The sequence below is a fragment of the Parasteatoda tepidariorum genome, chromosome 7 (genome assembly GCF_043381705.1).
Source record: "Parasteatoda tepidariorum isolate YZ-2023 chromosome 7, CAS_Ptep_4.0, whole genome shotgun sequence".
Lineage (NCBI taxonomy): Eukaryota > Metazoa > Arthropoda > Arachnida > Araneae > Theridiidae > Parasteatoda > Parasteatoda tepidariorum.
In genome coordinates, this window is record NC_092210.1 from 50,634,932 (window position 1) to 50,661,442 (window position 26,511).

Consider the following 26,511-nt stretch of genomic DNA (forward strand, 5'->3'; position numbering starts at 1 on the left):
AGATATTCGCGTTCTAGAACTCAATTTTAATGGTTTGATGGGGTGATCTCAAATATGCTAATTAATTAGTGCAGACAATATTTTATGTTGAGAAATTAGACGCTAAAACGAACTTTCTTTGAATAAGCAAACCTTTTTTAAGGTAGATTTGAATTACGAACCCCTAAAATATAGAGGGTGGCCGTGGTCTGGGAAATATAGTTCCAATAATCTGATCAGAAGATCGGTTCAAAGTTTATATAAGTTCAGTTATATAAATCAACAGTTTATATAAGTTCAATCGTATAAATTTGCGTTTTTCGTCATATCTCGAGAGCTTTTAAAGTGAATTGAAATTTTTTTCCACACAATTATAAAATTCGTTTATCCAAAGATAAATTCCGTACAAAAATAACTTTTAGTAAATATTTATTATTTTTTATTATTTTATTCAACAATAGTCAAAAAAGTTTTGAATTGTAAGGTATACAATTTTTTACATAATTTTAAGGAACGTAATTTTAGAAGGCAAAATACAAATTTTGAGTGAAGTCGGTCCAATAATTCCTGAGAAATCAAATTTTAAAAATGTCGTATTTTTATATATACGTTGAATAATCACTCGTATTTGAATCTGAGTTTGAAACTTAAAATATTGCCTGCTCTAATTAGTTAGCATATTTGATGTCATCCTTTTGAACCATTATGATTGAGTTTTAGAGCTTAAAGATCCGATCATTAAATCAAAAGTTATTCAGAGTAGACCGTTTTTGATTTTGCATTGTATCTTCAAAGTTTTTTTTTAAAAAAAATGTTATATCAGTTTTGTATTTAAATAATAATCAAATATATTACTTGTAATGCTAAATTAGAGAAAAAATTATTTTTCAAATTTTTTGCCAGTAAGCATTTCTAATAAATATTGTATATTTTTAATATATTAAAGCGTCTTAAATATTGAAGTCTGCGAGATTTACACCGTTATTGAAATAATAAAACATTCATTAGTCAGTTAAATTACATTATTTTAGCACAAATGCAACTGCAAAGGAATAAAAATAATGTTTTAATACAAATTTTGTAAGTAAAAACGGAAATCGTAAAAGATTTAGGTATTTATTTGAGGCAATGTTTACAGCTGAGCTTTAGATTAGAGTAATCGAAATGCTAGCCATAACTCGTTACAATTGCAATTATATGATTAAAAAATAACACACAGTTAGAAATATTTAGTACTAACAGACGAAATTAAAGCTATAAAAACGTAATGTGATATGTTCGTCTATTTCATCCAATTTTTTCCTCCCACCCCTCAAAAAAATAAACGACTTATTAAGTTTATAAGTTTAGTTAAGTTTCTGGCCGTGGTCTTTTTTCATTGTGTAAGACTGATGACAAGATTGATTTAAAAAAAAACACTAAGAAAACATACTTAATCTATTAATTAAGAAATTTCTAATTTCAATTAGTTCCTCAGTTTAAAATGCAATATGATATCGATTATTGCTTTTAAAATATTATACATTTGATATATATAAAAAAGAGAATTTAATATTGAGATGTTTTATTATTTGTTAGACAAAGAAGATTCAAGTCACATTTACTATTATAATTTAACAATTTTTTGCAAATTGATTCTTTTAAAAGTCCGTGTCCCGCAGTGGACTGATTGGTGTTCCACTGTTCCCAGTGGAACACCGAAGTCAAGCATGACTTGTTGCGGTCAGAAAGTGGGTGGGTGACTACTTTGATCAGCCTGTCGTAGGAACCGAAGGTGGGCGGTATCGGTCCTCGTTAAACTGTTCTACCATAAGGTGTTCGACTTCGCGTGTAGGTCGTCGGGCTACCGAAGCGGGGGTGCCATCCCCTCCGCAGAGGATCAAAATTGTGATGGCATGTCTTCGGATCATCCTCCGGGATGTTTCCCAAACCGTCGCCAATAGCCCATTGTGCAGCTCTAGTGCGACGTAAATAAAGTATCTAACTACCTTAAAAGGCCATTTTTTATTCAACTTTCATTAATATTCCAAATTACTTTTATTGTTTCTTGTCTTCTTATACTGAAGTCACCAAGGATAGCGATTAACAAATATAACCCTCAATATAAGTATTTGCCAAATCAAAATAATAGTTTTGGACCTTCCGACTACCCCCCCCCCGAAATAAAAAAACACTTGGGTAAAAAATCATGAGTTATTTTTTAATTGCAAAGCTTTATAAAATCTGAGAGAAACAGAAAGAAAATGAAATAAGTCAGTCAATGTCGAATCCCTTTGCAGATGCTACCAAAACCAAGATACAGCCAGAAGCATTACAGTTCTTAGAATCTTTGTCTTGAGCATTAAATAGCAAATAATAAATCTAAGTTACAGAAATATATCTCAGTAAGTTATGATTAAAAAGATCATATCGTAACAGTTTCGAGTAAATCAAACTCTGATAGTGATTTTAAATATTTAATATCGTAATCATTATTAAAAGAGTCATTAATAATTTAAAATATAAATGGAATACATTGTAATATTTCATGTGGGAATGACCCCCTAAATGAATTACAGCTCATATTCTTTTGTGTATCGAAAGCTCTAATACAAGATTTCTCCTCACCTGTGACATTTTGTCGCAGCCTCACATCATGTCGTATCTTTCATCCTTATTAGTATGACCTCATTTACAGCATGTTTATACGTTTCCTTTCTTTCACTCAATAGTACAACCTATACTTTTATCTACCTATGAAATATTATTTATTGTTATAGCTGCAAAGAACGGAAGTTTATAACCACAGCTATTTTTTTATCTCTGACCAAATATTCCATCATTCTAAATTAAAGGGAATTTTCCTTTCTCCAGAATTTTATGGACGTATTGATTAACATAATATTTTAGGTCAGTTTCTTTCATTGCTAGTTTGAATATCTCCATATATATGTATACTGTCTATTTATTAGAAATATTTGCTTTTACCATACGTATTATTGTTATTATATAAATATATATGTACACAATGTCAAGAGGAACAGATATTGGATGGATTTGGATTTCAGGCTATCGAAAATTTTCAAAAAACAAACAAATGGCTGGTTTTATTTGAATTTTCTTTTCCGTATTCTCAGCAATTTTCTGTATTTTTATAGTTTTAAGATTCATAAAAAATAAAAAAAAAAGTTTAATTAAATTTTTTAAATATTTTTTGTGCTTGTGCTTTTTACTCACTGATATAAAATTCACATTTTGATACACCACAAGCATTTGTTGTAAATAAAATTTTTTTGAATAAATATTTAGTTACAAAAGATTTTGTAAATATTTTCTAAAAAAATATAAATAATAAAAATCGCAACAGTAATTACGGTTTTTATTTGAATTTTTTTTTTGTATTCTCAAAAGTTTTTTTATGAAAGTTTTAAGATTCAAAAAATTTTTTAAAAAAAATACATAGATTTACAAATTCAACTTTTAGAAGTTACGCAAACATTTGTTTTTATTAAAAATTTTTAGCTTAATTATTTTAAGATTTTGTAAATATTTTCTAAGAAATTATAAATCAGTTTGAAATAATCAACAATAATTTTGGTTTCTGTTTGAATTTTTTTTGCACACTATTTTTTTTTTTTTATAGTTTTGGGATTTATAAAAATTTCAAAAACCAACATAGTGTTACAAATTTAACGTTTAGATGCTAAGCAAACATTTCTTTTAAATAAAAAAATTAAGCAAATATTTAGTTAAATAATTATTTTAAGATTTCGTAAATATTTTATAAGAAATCATTAGTCAAGTTAAAATAAGTAAATTCTAAATCTGCTGCTAGTTAGTACTGAAATCGATCTCATTGCTTTGTCACTTCTCTATGTCTAGACTTTCCCATTCCTAGGTCTTTCTTTATTATTTACAGGTTCTGTGGTAAAATTGATAAGAGGAACAAGATTAAACACGATATGCTAAAGAGTATATAATTTCTTCTCTATTTTACGATTTCAGAAAATAAATAGCTATGAAATGTCATCTCGTATATAAAATTTTTGATGTAAAAAGAATTAATCATGATTCGCGCCTGAAACGTTTAAAATTTTATATATCATTCTATCTGAAAAGAAAATCATATTTGTACTTAACATTTTTACACTCACCTATGTAATTTTTCACACCATAAATTTCGATATTCTTTTTAATGAAAAAGAACTTGTTTCTAAATATTGTACCTAAATTGTTTCTAAAATAAATTAATACTTTAACTAAATTTTAGGTTTGTTTCGAATGTATTTTAAGTTTTAAATTTGAGCACATAAAGTAGTTTAGGACGAAAATACTTTTTCCTCTTCTAGATATGTTTATTATCTGTACTGCATATTTTACAATAATATTATGTTTTATTAATAACTGTTTCTTTTTAAATTTTTCAAATTTAAAAAAATTTAAAATTTCCATTTTAAATTGAAAAATTGCCTGTAGATCTCTATATCAATATGTTTTGTTAAAGGATAGAAATTCTAAAATACATCATTTTTTCTAAGCGCTGGAATTTTGCATGTTTTTACAAATAATTGAATGTCTAATTTTTTTAAAATAATTTAATAACTTTTCTTCCTTATTTGCTTAAAAAATTTTGAAACTAAAGAGTGATATTTTATTTTTGTATATTTCAAAACCGAAAACCTTAAAAAAATAAGCTAATTATGCTTAAAATGTCATCTTTAAGGCTTCAAATGCTAAATATTATGCCAAGAGATGCTAATGGTTATGCTTAGGATAAACACCACAATCTGTGGAATCTGCTGAAAATTGTTTTATTAAAATTTAATAAATGTATTGTAATTTTTTAAAGTTTGTCTATAAAAAAATGTTCTTTATTAATTGAATTAAAAATTTGATTATTTCTTTATGCAAATTTTAATGAATTATTTTAAAACTTTATATAGATCCTTAAATTGGGTGCTTTAAGTAAAGGTAGGAAGTTTATAGTCTCATTATAAATTTATTAAATTAACAAATTTGTAATAAAAAATCTTAAACATAATTAAAGATTTAAAAACTCACTTTAAAAAATATATTATGAAATTATTCGATGTGAAATTTTAATCCATAATTCAATCAATCGGCAGGCATGAAACTATACAATCAAATTCAAAGCAGTGTTGTCAAAATTAGCGTTCGTAATTTATCAACTGTCCTAGTGACGTAATAAACAATTGCGAATTCGTCATTGTCTCGAAATATCATATTATCGTATTTGATAATTATTGCCATCGCAAAATTTGCAGTATTATTCTTTTCAATATTTATCGTTGTCTCTAATTATTGTGATATTATGGCGTTAATAATCATTGTATATTTGATATTTATCTTAAAAAATAGTAGTATTATGAGATTATTTTTTTAAAATATCAGTATCGTGATGTTTAAAAAATATTGATATTTCATAATAGAATTAAACTAAAATATATCTATATGTTATTTTTTTTAAATATTATCTAAAATAGCTTTAATGTTTACAAATTTTCGATGTTTCGGGATAGCCCAGCTCTAAACGTGACTAGACAAGTGAATTTTGCATTTTTTGCTTTGCAAATTTGATTTGAACACTTATTATGTTTTACTGGAGTTGATGATGAATGAAAACGATTGTTGCTTTATACTAGGGGAGAGTTAGGCTAAAGCGCAACTCGGCATTTTTGTTTAGATTATTGCTTGCAATTTATCATTAATCACACGAAAATAGTTACAGGAAGTTTCCATGCTATTCAGAGACGAATGAAAATTAGTGTGGGCAATTTCTTAGGAGAAATTCGTTTAAGAAAGTTGTTACTTTTACTTCCTTAATTTTACTCTTCCGTTTCTAATTGCTTGAAGATTAAGTTCAACATCTGAAAGGAAAGGAGAAAAATTAATAATTGCTTTTGGCCAATTTTTCCTTATTCACTAAGATCGCTAAAATGCAACCCATAAAAAAAGTTCAAACTTGGTCAAACATTAAATATTTTATGCATTAAATATGCAGCGTGTTAAGTTACAAGTGCTAGAAATATTTTCTCCATCGTTAAGTAAAAATGCTTGAGTGTATAAAAAAAAAACAAAATAAAGGAGGAAAAACATGACATGTTTCTAAATTTCAAAGCTTTAAGAAATCTGAAATACACACAATAAAAAATTGTTCCACGAAATAAAAATAATGTTAAAAATAAAAATGACAAAAGAATATACCTTACTTTCTGAAGACGTGAGTTTAAATTTTCAGAGATTTTTTTTCTTCTTTTTATGGATAATCAAGAACAAAAAAAAGATATCTTGACACTTTGTGATGCCACCGTTTGTAGGACCGTCCTTGATTTCTCGCTGTTCAAAATCGCTGTAATTTTCGTATTGATCACGCTTCAGGCGACTTTAAGAAAAATTCTTTTCTGATGCCAAAAGAAGAAAGAAAAAAAAATAAAATCGGCGGAAAAAAGAAAATATCGTCTGATACTTTTATTTTACTATTAGTCTTCTAGCAGATGCTTCGAAGTCAACATTTCAAAAAAAAAGTTTTGTACCTGCTGCTGTATCACCCTTTATTTTTCATTTTTTTGGGGATAAAAGTGTTTTATTTACTTGTGGTTGTAGCATTATTTTTTTTATCAGAAGTTAGCTGAGCTGAAATAAATCTAACAAAGTTGTTTTTTTCTTCCTTCAATGCTTTTTTATTTCAAAATTTTATATAATATTTAATCACTAATGATTTTTTCTTACATCAGAATTCAGTATTTAGTTTCTTTTGCAAAGTTGGTTAATTGTTTTCTTCCAGTGAGAGTGATAATTATTTGCAATAGCGTCTTTCAAAGTTAGGAAGTTACTGCGAAAATAAGAACTCTTATAAAATTCATATTGTTGTGTTTTTATAACTTTGTTTCAATCTGTAATTATTCTCGTGATTTAAGCTAGTAATAAATGAGTACATAGCATTTTCGTTTTTTTCTATGTGAGCAGTTTTTATAGTCTCTCTCATAGATAAGTAAATATTTAGTTACTTAGGCCTAATGGAACAATAAAGTTCTAAAAATTATAAAAACAACGACAAAACTTAGTACAAGTTGCTGTGTTTCCGTTGACTTTAGAAATTTCTCGGAAAGAAAGTTTATATGACAATTTCTTTAATTAATTTTTTTACCATATTCAAACAAAACAGACAAATAACCCATTAATACGACGGTATTTTTTTAAGCGTTTACTAACTGCTTTCAACTAATACAGTTTAGCAAGAAGAATTTTATCTCACCAACTAGGCCCATCTAATGAAGCCACTTAGTTATTTACAGATGGGTATATTTTATAGCGGAGAGGGCAAATATGTTAATCTCATGGTTCGGGGGTTCGAGTTTCAGCACCAACGCCACTACATTGAAACCACAATTTCCTGTTTTAACTTCAACTCAAGAAGTGTTTCGAATGTCCCGTACTCTCCAATTTGTGACCCTGTGCTATTGGAATAGGATACTCTCATTTACGTATCAACGACAGCATCATAAAGCTACTAAACTATCTCTAATGTCCAGATAAATGTTTTAACGGTTTTAAAACCATGCTAGTTGTAAATTGTTAAAAAAAACTCGTATAGGTTTGTATTCAGTTTTTTTAATCATACTAGTTGTAAACGGTTTCAAAACCGTAAAGGAAAAAAATGTTCTTTACGGTAAAGTTTACTGTTCATTGGATGGACAGACGACTGCAAGTTATTTTACCATAATTTTAGAATGAAATTCTAACAGTGTATGCTAAAAAAATAATAAATCAAATTTTATTACGTTCTTAGAGAAGCAAACACTTCAAACTGTTTTCCTTTTTCAGTACAATGAGGCACCCAAGTTGTCTAGCAATCTTATCACTTTTGTGGTTTTTGGGTCAGATTTATTTAGTAAAACCGTCTGTTTTTCGCTTGATATCATTTAAGTTTGGCACTATATAGTCGATTCCTCCATTTGTGCCATGAAACTTTATATTCCACACATTCATCCTAAATATAATTACATTAAATCTCTGTTACAAATGGAAAACGTGGTACTATTATTTTGATAATTTGTATTATTTACGCCTTATTCATCGAAACTAGTTCAATACATTATAAAGCTTTATTTAAAATTGAAGGCCGCTATAGCCTGGTTGGTAGGGCATTGGGCACATGTTCAAAAGATCGTGAGTTCGATCCCCGACGGCCGAAGCCTTCCCGTGTACAAAATGGTAATTGGTTGCACGCTAAATCTGTGGGGGTCACAAAGTCTTCCAAGTTCCAAAGCAAATCAATACCTCTGGTAGTACTGAAAGAGGTTAAGACACAGCATAGAAATTTTTCTTCAAGTTTGTCTAATTGTGTTTCTAAGATTCTTAGCAAAACTGTTTTTCTGATTGAAAATGATTAGAATGAGCCTAACTCAGTAAATTTAAAATCATACCGAGAAAATAAGCATGCTCAGAACTACCAGAATATGGTAAAATTTATAGTGTTAATGGCATTATGGGGATATCAAAAATCTCAGTAATTTTTATCGAAGTTCTGTAGGAATGATTTTGGTAAAATTTACAATAAAATATGGTTTTATAATGTGTGATAAAATTTGGTGATTAATTTTATCATGATAATTTAGAGCATGATATAAAAACTATTTATTTTAATAAATTCACTGGTAAGTTTTGTATTTTTTAGAAAAATCTGTGGTAATAATAAGTTTCAGAGAGTTTCAGGAAACCAACTTATATATTTATGGGGATAGGGATAATTTTACAAAAAAGAAATTGTTTTGTCTTACATTTTTTTGGTATACTTTCAAAAATATTTAATAAAATTAAACAAAATTTTTAGAGCAATTAAAAATTATAGCAAAATTATTGTTTTAAAATTTGAAAAACATTCGTTAAGAACTACGTAAAATAAGACTATTTAAAGTTTAATATAGTTACATTATATTAGTTCTTTTATACTGCACATGCGCAGAAATTTTCAAATAACTTTTTTCCTAATTTTGTAGTAAAATGTATATTGCAACTGCTGAAAAAAAAATCTAATTTGAATATCTTGGAAATTTAAAAAGTTTCAAAAAATTTTCGAAGTAGTTTTATTATTTCTTTAAAAAAAGCTCAAAATGAAAAGGAGTTTTTCACAAATTTTATTTTGTACCATAAAACAAAATTTATTAAAATATGATAATACTGCACAATAATCGTCCGGAAACGAAACTGCAATGGTATAAGGAAAGAAAACACTTTATGGTGGATAATCCCCCCACAATGCAGGTGTCATTTTTAATAAATCTTGTTTAATAGTACAAAATGCAATTTGTGGAAAATCCCTTATCATTTTGAGCTTCTAAAAAGTACAAAAACTACTTAGAAAATTGATTGAAACTCTTTAAATTTTTAAGCTATTCAAATCAGTTTTTTTTTAATTAGTTGGCAAATACGATTCACTACGAAATTATTAAAAGATCTCTTAAGTTTTTTTCCATGCATGTGCCGTGTAAAAGCACTATTTCAAATACTCATATTTTGAGCAATTTTAAACGAATTCTTTTAAAATTTTAAAACAGCCATTTTGTAAATTATTTTTTAATTACTCTAAAAGTTTTGCTTAATTTTATAGATTATTTTTAAAGTTATAGCAAAAAAAACGTAGGAAAAAAAATCTAGTTTATTAAAATGTCCATATTTGTATAAATATTTAAGCTAGGCTTATTGAATTTCATGCAGTTATTGAAAATGACAACCAAAGTATTTAGTATAAGTTACAATCTTATTGCCTTATTTCCTTGTAAAAGGTGTTGGAAAATATTTGTTTTCGTTCGTAATTTATTGTTGGTCCCTGAAACCCCTGAAAATCATAAACCTTATTGCTAAGTATAACTAATTTTCACATAACATTAACACATAAACTAATTTTCTCTGAAGTTACAAAATAATCCTCTAAGTATTTCTTGAAAAATTTAAAAAAAATTCCAAACACTGAAAGTATCTTTTCCATATTATAGGGTAGTGTAGTTTAAAAAATATTATTACAATCTTATTACATTACGAACGGAAAAGGTTTCATTTTATTGCTAGTTTGAAAAAGAATTCCTAAAGATTCCTATTACAAATAATAAATTGATATACTGGGTACTGATCTTTGTATATTCGTTAATGATTTGCTGTCGTCCCCCAAAGAAAATTTTTTAAATGTTTTTAAATTACCTTTTTGTAAAATAATATTAATTAGAAACGTATCCCTACGATTTATTATAATTGGAGAAAGTAGAAAAAAGTGGTTTTGATTGTTAATAGTGGTTCTCTCAAATTTATCGAACTGTTTTAAAAACATACGAGTAAAATGTGTAGTATTTTACGAAGATATGGTCCCCATACCCAGCAATAGCCGTTCCTTCCTTTATGGATCTATTCCAACAGATTTAGGAAAAAGAATAGGAGAGTCGATTTTAGTGTTCTTACCAGGGACCAGGAGAAGCGATCAGGAAAAAAAAATTTCACACAGCATACTCAAAAATAATAAAAAAAGAAAGTTCTTTTTCGGACACTTCGAAGATATTCGCACCAATGCGAAAGATGCGAGGAAATCATATCCCGAAAAAGTCTGAAAAATCTTTCAAGTCAGCTTTTTCAGAGAAAGAAGATATATAAGAATAGGGGCTGTGAAGATCATGTAATGCAGCTGTACTCAGAAGGATATCTGTATTTATTGTGTTTGGGAGAAGCCAACTCGAGATGAAATCGAGTCACAACTTGCATAAAATATCTCGATTTTAGATACGACTTGGCGATTCATGAAAAGATACGCTTGCATGCTAAGTTATCCTATTTCATGGCTTGGAGAAATGCTTGGAAATAAATAAAAATGGAGTAAGATTATTCTCCAAACTAGAAAAAAAAAGAGTTTTAAGATTGGCTGTTTTTTGGGTAAACATCCCGTTTCTTTTGACTATTTACTGTGTGTCACGATCTCGAACTTGAGTTAAAATGTAAAAGCTTTCCTAAAAATAGAAATTAAAGTATTAATTAAATTAATTTTTTATTTCACATGCTTCATAAATATCCTGAAAAAATGCAAAGTCTGGGAGCTAAATTGCTCCTTTTATACCATTCTCAGTAGGAAATAAAAACGCAGAGCACATTTTTAATTATTTGAGGTAAAAAATATGCAACTTATACACATGAAATTTCCATGGCATCGATTTATAAAAACGAGGATAAAACATATGCGAAAAAATAGCGTTTAACCATGCATTTTATTTTATTTTTTTAAGACATGCACAAGGTGGAAGATGAAGACTTATCACCAAGGACATCATTAGTAAAATATGTAACATGGAAAATGTTTTATGAAAGATATCAATTTTTTTATTCATACTATTAGTCTTATAATATTTCATTAGTTACGCGGTTCCCTTCATTTGGTACTATATTTACAATAATTCTTGTCCATATTTTGATGACTCATTCGTAACGTGCAATATTATTCAACTCATTACGGGAAAATGTCTCATTAATAAGTACATTTTTAATGCCAATAATCTGAAAATGGATGTATAAGTGGCAATCTAATCATTAATTATTGACGCAAATGAAAAACAATTATTTAATTTAGAACATTTTAAAATATCGAAAATATACAAACATACGAAAAATTTTTTCATCTTACCACAAAATATTCAGCCATGTTTTATATTATATTATATTATATTATATTATATTATATTATATTATATATTTAAAAAAAGTATTGAAAGAAAGAGAAATTTGCAAAGAAAACAAGGAAATAAATAAAAAAAGAAACACTTTGCAATAAAAAGATGAAAAATTTTAAATATACTTCAAATGTTTAAAAATAAGAAAATTAATTATATATATATATATAAACGTACATGAGCCGGGGTCGGCCTGGAAGTAGGGATATATGATCTTAAGATTCTACTTTAAAAATAAAACAATCCTAAGTTTTTGATGTTTAGTTTGATTTCAATTAATAAATGAAAGGCTTACACTCTATTGATAAGGAAACAAATTTCCCTTTTTTAAACTTAATATAGAGAAGGCAAGCAATATTGTTATACTGAAAGTAAACTGAATGTTTTATACCACTAACTATCTTCAATATAATTACGCACTGAACAGCTGTAACTTAAAATGAAAATATAATTTTAAAGACGTAAAAATGTATGCTTTAAAACAACAAATTTGTCCACTATTTATTTTCTGTATTTCATTGGTGACCCAATATGTAGTTTACTTACCAGCGTTTTAATTATGTCAAGATGGTTTATTAGAGCGACCGCATTTGTAAAGAACCTATGAATCATTGCTAAAAAAAGTAAAAGCATAATAAATCGTTACTTTTCTCCTCTACAGTTTCAATAAACGCGGCAAAAGAACAAGTTTTGGTTTATTATTTTTTATTTTAGTTACGTAATCACTCGTGCGTAGAACATCGCCAGGAGTAAAAGTACACCGTCAGCTTCATTTACTAAAGATTCTTCACATTCTACACACCTGAGCGTCCTTACCTACGCGATCGAAGCTTTTGACTGTGGGCGTGGTCCGTTGTTTTCGAATTCTGTTGCCAATTAACCCTTGTTCTTAAAGAAAATCGTCTGCAGTGAAATATTCGTGTTTAAATAAGTTATTCTTAAAATAGCATTCTCCTTTTAATAATGTACAGGTATATTTAGAACATAGATGGAATCGGTTTCATCGATTGAACGCCAAGCAGCTTGAAGTACCGTTACATGTTATTGTTAAATATTTCGTTGATTTAAAATTGTTTAACTGTACAATATGGTTAAATGATTCTATTACCTATGACAGTGTTTTAAATATAGTTATTATTGCAAACTGTTGTTTAGAAGTGGTAATAGAAACTTCGTGGTTTCAACAGGTTGTTTACAAACATGGAGTTGTATCTTATGAGCTTCCTAGCACTCATGTAAGTAGTTAAACACTGCTTATTTTAAATAATGTAACATAAGTGATCGTTTTTTAATTGTATGTCTAAAAAATATAAGTAAAAATTTTTTTTTTGTATTTCATAGAATAGGTTTCTTATGACATTTTTTTAAATCATATTTTAGTTCAGTTGCCCTAAGAAAATATCAGTTTATATTTAAAGTTAAAAATAACCCTTGTTTGATATCGCAATAATTTAGATTATATATAATATGAAATGCCGCTTTTTTCTTCCCTTCTTTATTTAATTTTATATGTTATAAAATTCAATTTCATGTATATTGATATTTTACTTTTCAATAATGAACTCAAAATAATTAGTTCATTTTAAAATTTTAGAATTTTAATAAAAATATTGATAATTATCAGTTAATTTAATTTTTATTTTACGTGTAATAAATAAAAGTATATTCTATTGTTATAATTCTACTTAATATAAATGCATAAATTAGTGAAATTTTTTAATTACTAAATTTTCAATTTCTAAATAGTTTATTGTTTTAATTTTGTAAATTTCTAAATATGGTTTATAAACTTTAGCATAATAATTCCTGAACATTTCAATACATCTTATTGAATGAGATTTTAATTATAGTCTGAATAAGACTCGCTTTAAAAAATATTCCATGTTAAATAAATCCTAAAAATAAAATCAAAATTCTTTACTGATTATAAAGTGTATTTTTTATTTCTGAAACAAATAAATGCACAAGAAATTTTAAACATAAAAAAATATCGACATGAAATTAATGTTTGAGAAAAAATTCGTGATGATTTTTTCACACTTATAATTAAATGCGTTTTTTTCTTATTTTTTTCTAAAAACAAAAAAAATAAATTTTTTATGCGTATTTGATGTTGAACTTAATTTGTTAATTAATGGTGAAATGTATCAATTCTATATTTTCCTGATTGCAAAAAATGCAAATTCAACGTTCAAAAAAAAAAAAAAAAAAAAAAAAAAAAAAAAAAAAAAAAAAAAAAAAAACTCCTACATATTAAAAATTTTAATATCTGAAAAATTCTTATTTTTTGTTTCCTTAAAATCAAGCTTTTTAATCTTTTAATGAACGTTATAATTTTCCTTTCACTTTACTCAATCATCATTCTTTTCAGATATGAATATTTTTAAGCCTAATTTTAATAATTGCACAAAAGAAAATTCAGAAATACACAATTACTTTTCTCAAAGCTCTTATAAAATATGTATATTTTGTATATTGATCGAGTTAAATTTAATTGTTTACTAAATAATCATGAATCTAATTGCAAACTAGTTCCTTTACTAACATTTAAACTAATCATATACTATAAAAAGTTGTCTGAATACATTGAGTTTATTATTTAAGTAGTCAATTGCTTTATAATTGGCTTCGAAAAAAATTTTTTTAGCTCCATGTTTCACTGATTAAAAATTTAAAATACTCGATAGATGTGATAAATTTAACTACAAAATTTTATCATTTTCATTATTTTATTCCGTTTACTAATATATTCTTATTACATAAAATTACATAATTTAAAAATTAAGTTTGATGCGATAATATATATCGAAAACTTATTAAAAAGGAATGAAAAATGCACTTAAAGTAATAAATATCAAATGGAAAAGAATACCATTTATTAAAAATACATCTCGATCCCTATCATTCAGTAATGATTATAACACATAAAGTATTAATCTCTTATAAAAAAATAAGTCATATAAAATTATTTAATGTAATATCAAACATAAATACGTTTATTTTTTAATAGTTTTAATTTTTATCAGTGAAAATATTAAATGACATTTATTTTTCTCAATGATTTATTATTTTAGAAAAATATTTTTTTTATTGAAACAGGTATACTGCGGTATTACTTATGAAAACAGACTGAAAAAATATTTATTTATCAAATACAAATTGACGTATTTAAACTAAACTCAGTTTATTTAAAATTAAAAAAGGACTATAATTAGTTAATTTGTTAAGATTTGTTTCATAGTAAATATTTTTGTCTATTTTATAAAAGAAAAGCACTGTTTGTTATGTTTATTTAATATCAGAAGCAATATAAGAATCAGACAACTTTCATGTAGACTTCTAAAAAAAAAAGTACTATAAGCTGAATGTAGGTCAAGGAGAAATTCCACAAATCAACATAATTCTACAATTCTCAGAATTACTTTCGTCTATTCTATCTATTCTATACATTATTCAGGTCATTGAATATCATTTTAAAAATTATATTTATTGAATGGATTCCCATTTGATTTAAAACTATTAAACTTTTTAAAACTATTTCACTGTGGCTTCTTACGTTTGATAACACTTTGATCTTAAAAGATGAGAGATAATTGGGGAATGGGATAAAATAAATAAAAATATGAAAATTTAAAACTAGGGAGAGAAAATTTATTATGGACAGTAAATGTTTGTTGCACATTTTGATAAATTCTTCGCAAAATATATTTATATTTGTGATTAGGTACATTCGTATAATATTTTTAATTTAACTTGTCTGTTTCTCATTAGCAAATCGTATATATTAGATATTTTATTTCAAAACAATATCTTGTAATTAAAAACCTTTGTAAAATTTAAATTAAGACCAAGTATTAAAGATCTTTTTTATCAAAGCCAATTAAAGAGCAATAGACTTTTAAAAATGAAAACAAAGCACTAAATAATATTTAATGGTTAGTACTATAGCTAATGCTTACTCGATAAATTTTCTATAAAACGATTTGTTGTCAGATACATTTATAAATAAATTAGTTTGTTTATTGTTTATTAAATAACCATGTGCATTAGATATTTCTTAAAATACCTAAATTATTTTCTTTAATCAATTGTCAAATTTTATATAAATAGTTAGTACATGGAGAAACATTTATGATAAAAATATAGTACGGTATAGTAATAACAAAAAAAAAAACTTTTTTGGTAAAATTAAAACTTAATTTTGATCAATAAAACCAAAATATATGGTATTTAAACCATTCATTTGGTAATTTTTCCTTTCATATAGTAACAGTTTTCTGGAAATTCTGGTTCTCACAATTATAGTTCTTTTTAAACATATTTAGTAAAAAATACAAAACTGAAAAGTAAACTAAAGCGAATGAATAATTTACAATATTTTATTGTAATTTTACCATATGTTTAATAATATTTTACTGTTAATTTTACCAAACTCTTTACCAAAGCAATTCGGTAAAAATCAACAAGCACTTTTTGGTGCTTCCATAGAGCCAGAAACACTGTACATTTTACCATATGCTAGGCTATATTCTTTACCATGCTATATTCTTTACCATATCATATTCTTTACAATTTTACCCTATTCTTTATCACGGTAAATTTTACTTCATTATGCAGGCATCCTCCTTTCACTTATTAAAAAGTTTATTCAATTTTGATAAAGTGTGAAAAAACTAGAAAATTTAAAATTATCGAAAATGGGTTTCTTAGAATCTACCTAGCTGGAGAATGAAATTTTTTTTCTATCACTAGATATTAATAAACCAGACAAATAATGATTGGGGCAAAGCGTTGTTCTTTAACGCTTTTTGTAAAGGGAGTTGGCCTATGAGCAAATTGATTTAATTTTTAAGCAGTTTACAACGCGCTGTGAAGGCCCCAAGATAGGGCCCTGATTCACAGAATCTGTAAACCGGTTCCTGAAAAGATTTAGTATGGAAATAATTATATTCTCAACTGTTTCTGGTGTTTTTTTTTCTCTCTCAAGAAAAAGATTTTAAATAAAATTGAAGAGATGCCAGATTTTTTATTAAATTAATATGAATATAATTGAGTGTGCATATTTTACACCCAACCTGGCAATGAAAAAGAATGTATGCTAATGAATAAGAACACGATTACTTATTTATGTAAAAGGTTTTATTTTAAAGAATGCAAAATACAATTTATTTTGATGTGATTAATAAATATCATAGTTGCAATTTATTTTTAGACTAATTTTACTTTGCATATAATTTTCAAATTTTATTTAAATATGTTGATGCCAGTAAAGTTAAAATATTTCATTTTATTTCGTAACTGCTGTAGACCAGCCGACTAATTATGGTTTAACGCCTATCAATGTTGAACTCCATAGTCCTGTAATTTTAAATCCAACCCAGGTGACAAGGGAACTAATGGCTCGAGAACTGGGACAAACTAACCTTATCGCAGAGAATATTTAGATGTAACTAATACTCATTTACGTTACATGGAGAGTAAAACTGCGAACTCCTCCCATGGTTAGCTCGATGACAAGGTGATTCGAACCCATGATCCGTCTACAATTGAGAATATTTTAAGTCAGCTTTGTGGTCGGTGAGAGCTGGAAGCAGAGTTCGTATGGATGAGTCATCGCTGGGATTCAAACTTGGGGTACCTCATTAGGAGACGAAATCTCTATCGTCTATTTAATATTATTATTTAATACTAAGTTATTGTTAAGTCATTTAAGATCAAGAGAAGAAAAATTCTATTTTTTTAAAAAAGTACTTTGAGCCTTATTATCAATTTATCGTTTCTAAACTAACTATGGTGTATAAATTTTATTTTTAAATTGGTGACTAAAAATTAAAATGAAATGATCACTGATTACATGAATTAAAATAAATAATACATTTATGTATAATGTAAGTTGATGGTTTTTAATACATAATAATTAAAATAATAACCACTACAGTTTAAAAAAGAACACTCAAAAGTAACAAAACGATGTAGTTGTTTTTTCAAATTGACTATATTCAAGATGAAATTAGTATTCCTTTACACTTAAATGAGTAATATTATTAAGATATGTGTTAAATTATTATTATTATTTTAATTTAATATACAATTTTACAAAATTCTGTGAAGTAGTATAAGTATGCATGCAAAGAAAATTTGAATTAAATTTCTCTCATATAAAAAAATTAATATTTTTCTCCAAAGTTCTAGTTTTTTTTCCTTAGTTTTTTAGTATTTTTCACCTTTTAGTTTCTATGTTCTTTTTGTGTGTAACATATTTAAATGTATCATTGTATATGCGAGTTGCATATGCAATATCCTTTTTTTTATGTAATCAGTAGTGGGGTCTTCGTTAGGAGTTTATCTGATTTAAATATTATTTAAATAAAAAATTGGTTCTTTTTTAAAAATATTTCTTTTCTCGTACGTATTTAATTCCATCAAAATCCTACATAATATAGTGGTAATCTGAAATTAACAGTTGATTAGATTTTAATTTCTATAAAAACTATTAAGTCAAATATTATAAGAAATTTAGCCACCGAATCTATGCAAGATGTTCTTCACTCACCATCTATAGATGATACATATTTTTAAAATCCTTGTCGAAAATAAAGACAGAAAAAATATACTTATTGGGACTCGCAAATTAATATAGAAAACAAAAGTCATTACAAAATCTGATAAATCACAATTAAGGAAATCTGTATGCAATAGAAACCCCCCCCCCTACTTTTTTGATTGTCAGAAAAACGGAGAGGAGTTCATTATTCGAAACATTTTAGTTTAAACTTTCAATCAAACAGTGCTAACTTGCTTTTCTTCATTTTTTAACAAGGTTAAGGGCGGTCACAGTGGAACACCCTTGTTTTAAAGACATATTCTTCAAGGCCTGCTTTAAATGTGGTAACAAAGAGATATTTTAGAAATCGCTGTTTATCAGCTGTTCTCTTAAATAATCCCTTGCCAAATATCATTTTCAGTTATCATCGAGTTATTTGAAATATCATCGAGGAGTAAAAGCAGAATTTTAAAAATAGATGAATTTGATATTGAAATGAACAATAATCCCTTAATCCATTAAGGTGTATAGTTTCTCGGGTAAAAAGTTCGTTATATGTTTACATTACATGTTCTATCTCGAAACTTAATTCCACTCCATCCTCCTGTTTTATATGCTTGTTTGTCGGAAAGTGTTTATACAGCCGGGGCCTCCTGTACTTAAATATTGGGTGATTTACCTTGTCTCAAAATGCGGCGGTTCCAGTTGATGTGAAAGCGAGCATGTGTGTGACGTCATCATTCACATGTAATGAGCAGGGGAAGCGTGACGTACGGAAATGAGAAGACTGTGTTTCCCGCACGTAACTCTTGAGGGGTGAGTGCGCCCTGTCATTGAAGGACGTGAGATTTCCGACCTTCCCCTCCACGACATGCACTGATGGTAGCTAATTCAGTGTTGCATAGAAGTTTTTGATTTGAGTTTTGAAATAGAATAAAAAGCCAGAGATTTCTGATAATTGTTTCAGTTTAAAGTCGACCTGTGTGATGATTGCAAAAAACAACTGAATTTCGAAAAGGGCTCATCTCTGAAAAATTCTAACTTTTTAAGATACAATAAACTTTTTATTTCTCTGGGGTGATTTTTTTCCATATTCATTAAGAAACATAATAAATTTGTCTCCTTTGGATGATTTGATTTTCTACATTCATCAAGAGACTCAACAAATTTGTGTTTCTTTTGGAAGATTTGTTTTTCTATATTCATCAAGAGACATAATAAATTTGTTCCTCTTGGACGATTTGTTTTTCTATATTCATCAAGAAACACAATCATTTTGTTTCCTTAGGATGATTTGTTTTTCTATATTCATCAAGAGACACAATAAATTTGTGTTTCTTTTGGACGATTTTTTTTTCTATATTCATCAAGAGACATAATAAATTTGTTTCTTTTGGACGATTTGATTTTCTATATTCATCAAGAGAATAATAAATTTGTTTCTTTTGGACGATTTGTTTTTCTATATTCATCAAGAGAATAATAAATTTGCTTCTTTTGGACGATTTGATTTTCTATATTCATCAAGAGAATAATAAATTGGTTTCTTTTGGACGATTTGATTTTCTATATTCATCAAAAGACTCAATAAATTTGTGTTTCTTTAGGATGATTTGTTTTTCTATATTCATTAAAAGACACAATAAATTTGTGTTTCTTTTGGACGATTTGTTTTTCTATATTCATCATGAAACACAATAAATTCTGATTCTCTTGAACATCTGAATTTTCTATATTTATTAAGAGACAAATAAACAGTGCTATTGCTAAATGAAGGGACTTTTAAAACAAATTAAGTTAAAAACAAATGAAACAATTTTCTATCGAAAAATTTGATTTTGTAATTAATAAATTTTTATAAACTAGGCTTAATTTTTTTCATGCTCAACACATCTTCTAAAGTAATTTTTCCAAACAAAGAAGCCTAATTCAGAGTTGTTTTAATTATAAAATTAAAAATATCTGGATCGAATAATACTTGTTTTTTGATTAATGATGTTTTATGACTGTAATAATAAAAGTGTAAGAAAAGAAAAATTAGAAATTCCTGTCAAGAAATTATAGCTTCCTCCAAGTCATTATTATAAAAAAATTTACTTAAATGTAATATTAAAATAATACAAGTTGAGTGAATAAAATTGAAAATTGAGTTTTTCTTCCGTTTATGAAATAAAAAATCTATGCATTTTAAATTTTAGAATTATTTTAAACTAATATTTTAAGAAATCATATAAATGCTTATCCCCAAAGCTTAGTTATTGAAATGTCATAAAAATTTTTGATACCATATACTAAGAAAATTTATTGTGACTCACACCTCAAATTAGCATTGAGAAATTTTTAATTGACTTAAAGTATATTTAAAAGAAAATGTTAATTTTACTGATTCTTACATAATCCGAGACGTTTTGAAGGTATGCCTAAAAAAATATATTTTCTGTCTTTACAATTATAGAAAAATTATCATAATGGAAATGCAGTAATTTTACTGTGTAATAACAATAAAAAAAATAAAAATGGGTTTGGATTATTTGAAGTGACCAAAAGAAATAAAATGGTGATGATTTTGGCTATTATGGCCTATTTTGGCATAAATTACAAAAGACGCTTAATACATTTCCAAAAAAGATTTCGAACAAAGAAATATAATGGTCTGGGTTGCATTTACGTAGATGTCAAAGAAAATTTTGCATCTCATTCAAGTCGAAATGCTACCAATAGGCTATAGAAATTGTTTAAAGAATTTATGTTTGACAGTGTTTTAGTGTTTCAGCAAAATATTTACAACAAATTATTTTAAACAATTTAAAACTAGAAACTAAAAAAATATAGTTTGTCAACTGTATGTTAGTTTGCATTTTTGCATTTAATCAGAACTAGGGTAATAAAAATTTGAGAAATAATCTAAACTTTTTATTGTTCCTGTACAACAATCAGCGTCATATTTTAAAATTATCTTGCAACTAATAATTATTAAAGCTCTTTCCATTATTTATTATACTTCATTTTTTTAAACTAGTTATTTCCTTTTTAAATTAACTTTCAAACATTTATTTCAGGGTGTTAGCTACACTAGTCTTGAAAGGAATTTTCTGTTGGATACATTGTTCTAATCCCCAAGCATCGAAAAGAGTTACACGATACATCGAAGAAAAAACTAAGGAATTGAGTACATCGAGGAGTAAACTAATGCACATGGAGGTAAGATCGCGATATTATTAAGTCCAGTTTTAATATTATTTTATAATACATTGTTTACTGTCATTATTTTGCTCCAGCATGAAAATTAGAATGAAAATGCTTGTAAAATTAGTTCATATAATTTGTTCAAGTTATCGAAAATGGATACGCAATGTTTATGAAATTAGGTTGTTTGCAAATCAAAGGAGTTTTATGGATGATTATCTATGTATTTATGAATGGAATATACGGGATTACACTTACATTATTCCGTAATGGAGATATTGCGAGTATTATTTGCCAATATAGCCCGGCAAAATATCAATAAATCGAGAAATAATAATAATATTAAATACCGTGACAATCACATTCTATTCTCACAATATATTGTAAAAATAAGTATCTAATCTTACATTAATTTTCGAATCTATAATAATATCACTGGCAGTACAAAAATATCGCAATCATTATTGATAGCAATAATTGTCTAATATGATACTATTGTAAGTGTTCCAGTAATGTATATTTATTTCACATAAATTAGCTATTGATATCTAAAGTACTTTTTTGGGTACGTCTTGATTATGGGGATATTTGAAATCAAAGTTTAAGTTATCGTATATAAAAAGTAGCTAATTTATGTAATTTTATAACATTAAATTTATTTGAGAAATATTGTAAAAATTTAACTTTGATAATTTTATATTCCCTCTTATTCTCGCGAAGTTACTTTAGTATTTTATTGCAAATGATATTGCTAAAATCTACATTTTGCAAAAGCAAAATTTTAAAATTATTTTCTGACCAGTTTAAGCAAATGAAATTGCCATATTATCTATTAAAATCGCGACTACTTTCCAATCATTTAGTGCTCAAATCTTAAGTGGAGCTCTGTGCTGGATGATAATTGTAATAAAGTTTTAAGTATATCTGAAATGCTGCAAATAAAACTTATTGCTTTCTTCATTTAAAATTTTGAATGATTCGAAGCATCATTTAGCAAGAAAGAATTTTAAAGAAAGATCAAACTACAAAACTGCGTATTTAAAATTAAGACAAAGCGCAACTTTAAAAAAGAAGGGAATGTTTTTAAACGTTTGATTTTCACAATAAGTTTGAATTGATGCATGTTAATGGGATATTTTTTAATAACTAAACTGAACATCATCGAATGAAATGAGACTGCAGTCTATTTTTCAAATATAATCAGGCTTCTTTTATTGTTTCAACAAGAAAATAGCAAATTACGGCATTTTATAAGAAATGGAAAGACATAATTATATTTCCCTAATCTCCATCTTCAAGTATTATATCGTTCTTTACTATTTTATGTCACAATTATCTTTTTTCCTTCTTCAAAATCTTGAAAAATGATAGCTTCTGTTCATTTTCTGTTCTGTTGATTTTGTAATGTATCTTTGCAAAAAAACTGACATCTGAGATTAATTCAAGTATCTTGTCGCACAAAAAGATATATTGCCACTATGCAGATTTGTTTTGCAAGATTTTCTAGAGCCCAAGATTCACAAGAAATAGCTTTCAAGCCATTCATTACTATCAACTACGCACAATTTGGTATTCATAAATTTGAAATTAATAAGCCGGGGTTCGGGCTTATTTTATCTTTTTTTCTCCCTTCTCTCCTATAGGGTTCAGTGATTCGGAAGCATTTTTGAAGGATTTACTAAAATTGGTTTCGCATCTAAACTTTTTTTTATCCTATTTTTCATCCCTCGCATATTATGAAAGCGCGTCTAGCCGATTTTATTGGGATAAAGAAAAAACTCTTTTTCCTGTTTCGCCTTCTCCTGCCTGTATCTGGCATAACTTATAAACAGGAGCCCTATCCACTGTTGAAGCTCAAAGTCATATTTCATTTGTTGATAGCGGCTTCAGGTGCTTCAGAAACTGCGAAATTTATAGCTCTTTTTGGCCTTCAACTTTCCCCCTTTCCATTATGTATAATATAAAAAATATAATTTTTTTTCCTGAATTTTCGTAAAAATATATGAGATTTATTATATTTCCTTGATCTTTTGTTTGATTTTTATATCGCATTTTGTTTCTAATTCTGCTTTTTATTGAGTACATTTTTCAATGATAAAAATATATTTCTGAAATTTATTCATTTAGAATGAAAGTTACATTAGAGGATATGAGAATACAATTTTCGAACTTTTAAGAGATCGAATATTTTTTCAAAAAAAAAACTTTTTCCATAAAATCTAAAGAATGAGAGAAAATATTCTTAGTAACTGTTTATATATGCTATGAAACTTGAAACGTTATAAACCCAACTTGAATTTTTGACACATTTTTCTCGAAAACCGTGTTTTTTAAAATTGGATGAAAGGTTATTTTCCATTAAAATTAATTTATTGATTCAAAATTTTGTAAGATTATATTCAAAATTTTTGTTCGAACTTATTATTGTTACACTTATGACGACGTATCCTGATTATGAAATTTTCCTAAATTAAGCTTTATCAGATTCTAAGCTGAGTAAATTCAAAATTGTGTAATAGACAGGGTAAATTTAAAAAATTCCTTTCAGTAAATTTAACTTTTTCTCATTAATATATGGATTTTCCGAGTTGATGTAGTTTCCTACACCGTTTGAATTTGTTACTTTAAAGTATGTAATTCTGTATTTTTCGCTATATAATTCGCATTCGGATCCATCAAAATCTACATTCAATTCTGTACTAAACACAAATATTTGAAATTTGTAATACATAATGGGTTAGATTTAAAGATTTAGTTGAGTGAACATTGAAGCTTTAAGTAAAGTATTTCCGCAAGGCCCCGTTGTGGGCCAGAGAGGGTCTTGCAGTTTAAGTCTTCATAATTTCGTGACCAATGGCATGATTGTTACTAGAAAAAGTTGGTATCTATGGGTCTGAAGATGGGTGGACTTCAATGTGACACTGAGGATTGGGCCCTAGATCTTTAAAGCTTTAGCATCGTTAAATCAAGAATTTTTTTAAAAAATTATTCTGATTTATAAAGCATTTTCGTGGCTCAAAATGTTACAAAATCAGTTTAGATCACATTAATTTATTTATTTTACTCAAAATCTAGTCATTCTATTATGATTCAACAACATAATATAAATATTAAAAATAAATAAATAAATTATACTAACTTTGAAATCAGGAAATAGTAGCAATAAAAAGTATTTTTTTCATCAAAAAACGCAGTTTTTTTTAAAAGTTAGATAAACATTTCCTCCTTTCCGCCCTTAGCATTTTCTCATGAGAATTTTCTGATTGATTGTGATATGCAATGAAAGTTAAAAGAAGCTAGATATCTTATTTAAGATGTTTTTAGATATTTCAGCAGCATTTTGTTTCTTAGTTCTTATTTAGATAGCTTTGACTTATGCCGGCAATTCATTATTTTTGTTTTATGAAAAACTAAGTAACTATTTAAACAATACATCGAAAAACTTTTTCCTTTTTTGAAAAAAGAAATAAATCTCAAAAGCAGAGAAATATGTAAAAAAATTAAATTTTAGAAAAATTAAAGAATATAAGGTATAGAAGAATTAAATTTTAATTGTTATATATAATGAACAAAGATGCAAAAAAAAAAGAACTACAACAACTTGGAATTACATTTGATACATTGATCGAATTTAACGAATATGCTATATTCATGTTTTCAGGGACTAATAATAAATAAATTTTAAAAATTATTTTTAATTTTCAAATTTGTTGTTTAGGCGAAAATTCTTGAACAGTACGGCATAAACATTTTTACATCTTTGTAAACAAAGGATCACTTAAAAAAATGTAGACTTTGCGCAAAACTAGTTGAATCGCTATTGAGATATGAAAATGAACGAATTATTATTTTTAAGCTTTATCTTATTAGATACTATTAAACAAAATTTGTTCAAGTGTTAATTTTTGGCATTTAATTTACAATTAAAATAAAATTTTAAGAAAACTTTTTGATACATAAAATTTTTATCGTTATTAAATCAAATAATAAATATTAAGTTAAGTAATAGTGCTACATAAAAATTCCAAGTTATTTTAATATCATGATTATTTATTAAATCACAATTATTTAATAATTATAATAATAATAATTTTCTCAAGTCACGCAATAAGTTTCGTAAAAATAGTGGAATTCGTAAAAAGTAAAAACGATGAACGATAACGTGTTCAAATAATTCATCCTCTTCCTGATTCAGAAACCATGTCATCCGAATTGCGGCTACCTTTTTATATTCTTGGAATCCTAAAGTCAAAAGCTTTCGGATAAAAGATAGGTAAACAAAAGGTAATACATTTGTCCCTAATTTCATTCGTTAATTATTATCGAAACGATTTAATTAGAAAATATCCGGTGGTTGCTTAAATCCAATTTTAATAATTGAAAATCCGATCCATAGGTCAAAAATTATTTACTGTCTGTGGAACTTTTTTCTTGGACCGTGGTAGCCCAGTGGTTAGAGAATTAGACTCCAATTAAGAGAGGCTGGGGTTCGATGCTCGATTCCGCTATGACCCTCCGAGTACATGCAAGATACGTGCTTGTAAAATGTGTGGAATCGAAAGCCCAGTGGTCAATCGCTGAGCAGTACATGGATACAGAGACCTTGAAAATATTTGCTCCCCTTCAGATCTATGCTTAAATTGAGGAAGTGGACTCACGAATGACTAATGTTGCCATCGATCCGAGATGTTCTGAGCCAAGACGTACATTCACCCTTGCCGTGGTCTCTTGTCAAACGAAAGGTGCGCATTCATTCACTTAATTCGCAAGGCCAATGGCTTGTCCAAGTGGATACAACAAAACAACAACGCCTTTTTCTTCCATCTTAGACCTGAGAATATTTTCCCTTTCATATTTAAAAATCTGACTATTAAGTCAAAAAATATTCACGGTGAAACTTTTTTTTTAACCATCAAGCAGATAAATTTTACAGCTTTGTACCTGAAAATTTGACTATTACACCAAAAATTGTCCTGTTCATGAATTTATTTCTTATTTTGAGGACTTTGCATGCAACATATTTGGTCAAATTCTTTTCATTGACCATGCAAAGTTGAGTTCAAGAAACCCAGAACAACGTGAACAACGCATTCAATA

At 26.9% G+C, this 26,511-nt stretch overlaps 1 protein-coding gene across 1 annotated transcript in view; it reads right to left on the reverse strand.

Moving 5' to 3' along the window:
- Window positions 1–26,511, reverse strand: part of LOC122269131 (cytosolic carboxypeptidase 6-like) — a 534,894-nt gene that overhangs the window by 45,382 nt on the left and 463,001 nt on the right. The gene's annotated exons all lie outside the window — the stretch shown is intronic.